The following is a 4,155-nucleotide window of genomic DNA, read 5'->3' on the forward strand; positions in this document are numbered from 1 at the left end:
ACGCTCACAGCAACCTCCAACTCCTGGGCTCAAGCGAGTCTACTGCCTCAGCCTCCCAAGTAGCTGGGGCTACAGGCGCCCACCACAACGCCCGGCCATTTTTTGGTTGCAGCCATCATTGTTGTTTGGCAGGGCCGGGCTGGGGATTAGAACCCGCCACCTTAGTTGTATGTGGCTCGTGCCTTAGCCGCTTGAGCCACAGGCGCTGAGCCTTCTTTACACATATTAAAGTCATTTTTAATTCTGTGTCTGATAATCCCTTTATCATTATTTATAGAGCTTTTTCTACAGTTTGTTTCTGCTATCTTTTGTTAATGATGAGACAGTGTCTCACTATGTTGCCCAAGCTCCCCTGGAACCCCTGCGCTCAAACAATCTTCTTATCTCAGAGCAGCTGGGACTATAGGCCTGATTATGATGGCACCTCTCTTGGCAAGATGTATTTGCTTCTCCGCCAAATTTCTGAAAGCTAGATTGATTCTGTTAGCTTCATGTCATTTTCCAGGTAAGAGAACAGAAAAATGCTAGCAGTTTTATCAGGAAAGCAAACCTGCCCTCACTAATTCAGGGCAAATGTCAGCTTACATCTGTCTCCCAAATCACCACTGCATAACACGGTCAGCCCTAACTGCAATCTTGTAAGCCTCCATAGTTAAGGAAGATGAAAGTTCTGGAGATGAGTGGTGAATGAGTACTGGCATGCAACAGAGAAAGGCAAATGAGTTCTAAGTAATGGCTTTATGAGGTTGGTGGCAAAAGGCATGAAGGTTATAGAACTCTGTTTTGGAGAACCCAGACCTTATACTGCTCTGTTGCTTGTAGCTAATACAATGGGAACCCTCACTCTCAGAAAATGAGACTTGAGTACTGATGCCCTATGAATGCTCTCCAAATAAACCTAACTGTCTGCAGGCACAGAAAATGGGTTCTTGAGGGCAAGGCACTTAACTCACAGCAACCTCAAACTCTTGGGCTCAAGTGATTTTCTTGCCTCTGCCTCCCAAGTAGCTGGACTATAGGCACCTGCCACAACACCTGGTTAATTCTCTATCTTTAGTAGAGACAGGGTCTGGCTGTTGTTCTGGCTGGTCTTGAATTCCTGAGCTCAAGCAATCCAACTGCACTGGCCTCCCAGAGTGCTAAGATTACAGGTGTGGGCCACCTCACCCAGCCTAACTTTTTTTTTTGTAAAGACACCGAATTTCACTGTATTGCTCAGGTTATCTTGACCTCCTGGCCTCAAGCCATCCTCCTACCTCCTCCTCCTTCCAAAGTACTAAGATTATAGGTATCAGCCACAATGCTTGGCCCTCAACTCATTTCAGAGTAACAATCAGCCAATAAATTAGAAACAAAAGATTGAAGCTGACACAGGGAAAGAAAAAAATATTTAGGATTTATTTCAAGGCCTGAAAACATTCAGAATGGTACCACTGTAACTTACAATAACAACATAATATAAAACTTTGAAGAATGTAGACACAATTAACTAACCCCTAAATAACGCACTAATTCTCAAAAGCAAGTGCTATTTCAGAAAATGTAAGGAGGATAATAAAATAGCAAAATTTTTTCAGACACTGAAACAGAACATAATGAGCAGCCAATTAGTCAGACAAAACAAGTATTTTTACATTTTCCGTTTGTTTTTAATGTTGCTTCATAAAGCCACTGATAATTGAGGCTTCCTTCAAGTATAGGATTTCTAACAGTAAAAATTATATTTCAAGCATTCTTATAAAGAAATGAAAGCCACAGACTATCATTGTTTACCATAAATTCATACACCAAAAAGTAAAATACAACCAAACTGAATTTACACGCTTTCCTCTTCTCCAACAGCTTTAGATGTTTCTCTCTATACCTTATATTTTAATTAAAATTAGAACTAAGGCCAGGTGCTATGACTCACCTATAATCCTAGCACACTTGAGAGACCAAGGCCAGTGGACTGTTTGATCTCAGGAATTTAAGACACCATCTCTAAAAATAACTGGATGTTGTGGCGGGCACCTGTAGTCCCAGCTACTTGGGAGGCTGAGGCAAGAGGATCACTTGAATCCAAGAGTTGAAGGTTGCTATGAGCTATAATGCCTCGGCACTCCACTGAGGGTGACAAAGTAAGACTGTCCCAAAAAATAAAATAAAATTGGACCTAACTCATTTATATAGATAAAGGGGAAATTATTTATAATGAAGTATCTATAAAATTGCCTTCTATATACCCTTACCCCTCACCTCCCAACTATCTATTGCTTAAGTGACCAATACAATGTACTGTTTGAGGGGGCCAAAGTGATATGTAATCTTAAAATTCCTAAATATCCAAGCTTCCAACTTTCTATCAATATAGACAAAAAGACTAAAGTGGACAAAAATCATAATGGGAATAAAAATCCATATTATTTAACTAAAACTCTATACATATCTTTCTCTCAAGCTATAAGCACCCTTTAGACTAGCATTAAATTACATCATGCATACACAACTATGACAGTTTAGATTTGCCCTGGAACCTAAAAATAAGTTTCTATTTTACAGTTTTATTGGCTGTTAGTTTTACTAGGGGTAAGAGAATTTTGTGTTAAGAAACCAGTACATATAGGGCAGCACCTGTGGCTCAAAGGTGTAGGACGCTGGCCCCATATGCTGGAGGTGGTGGGTTCAAACCTGACCCCAGCCAAAAACTGCAAAAAGAAAAGAAACTGGTACATATAAACTAACAACTACATGTTCACATAAACCTTGAGGAAACCTAAGGATGAAGTTAGTTTGTTTTTAAAATTTTTTCAGAGATGGGGTCTTGCTATATTGCTGATCTCAAACTCCTGTCCTCAGGTGAGCCTCAGACCACAACCTCCTGAACACTTGGGATTACAGGTATGAGAGATTGTGCCTGACTTGTTTTTTGTCTAAAGATGCAACACATACATTCACATAACCACTGCTAACACAATGAAGGTACAAGATAGAATAGGCAGATGCAGTCTCTTTTAAATAGGATATTCTGGCTTTTAATTTTAAAAACTAATTCTTTTTTAAGGAGGGGGTCATATTGTTTTGCCCAAGCTGGCCTCAAACTCCTGGGCTCAAGAGATCCTTCTTTCCCAGCCTCCAAGCTGCTGGGACTACAGGCATGCACTAGTGTCCAGCACAGAAGGATATTCTAAAAGGAATAAACTGATGCTGATGATTGTTCAAAGGAAAAATTAGCCAAAGTCAAGAAAAATGCTGAGGCACAAAAATATCTACTCTTAAAAGGTGTTATCCATGGCTTGGTGCCCGTAGCACCTGTCACATATACGGAAGCTGCTGGGTTTAAAACTGGCCAAGGTCAGCTATGGCAACAATGACAACTGCAACACCACCACCAACAAAACAGCCAGGCACTGTGGCGGGCGCCTGTAGTCCCAGCTACTTGGGAGGCTGAGGCAAGAGAATCACTTAAGCCCAAGAGTTTAGAGGTTGCTGTGAGTTGTGATGCCATGGAACATAATGAAATGTGTCTCCAAAAAAAGTGTGATCCAACACAAAAAATGAGACCTATAGATTTAAAAAAAAACAAAACAAAACATTATTTTACTATCTTAATATACAAAAAAAATAATAATAATAAGGCAGAGGAAATCTAGACCACTTAGAATTGAGGCAGCTCTGTAGAAAAATTAAAATGGTACAATGATAACTTCAAAGAAAATGACCAAAATGAAATTTCACATTTATAATAAATTAATGCATAATAAATTAATGCATAAAATATCAAAAATATGAATTTTTCCCTTAAGTTTACAATAAACTATCAAACTTTTGTTTCACCTATTTACATTTTTTTTCTTAAGACACAGGCTTGCTCTTCACACCAGGCAGAGTGCAATAGCATCATCATAGCTCACAGCAACCTCAAAATCCTAGGCTCAAGTGATCCTCTTGCTTCAGCCTCCCTAGTAGCTAGGACTAAGTTCATGACACGGTTCCATGTCTGGCTAATTATTCTATTTTTAGTAAAGACAACGTCTTCCTTTTGCTCAGGCTGGTTTTGAATTTCTGAGCCTAAATGATCCTCCTGCCTCAGCCTTCCAGAGTACCAGGATTACAGGCATGAGCCACTGTGCCCAGCAAGTTCAATGTACTGTATTTACTTGTATAACCTTTCTC

This window comes from Otolemur garnettii, unplaced genomic scaffold, assembly GCF_000181295.1.
Source record: "Otolemur garnettii isolate 467f Iridium unplaced genomic scaffold, OtoGar3 scaffold00006, whole genome shotgun sequence".
NCBI lineage: Eukaryota > Metazoa > Chordata > Mammalia > Primates > Galagidae > Otolemur > Otolemur garnettii.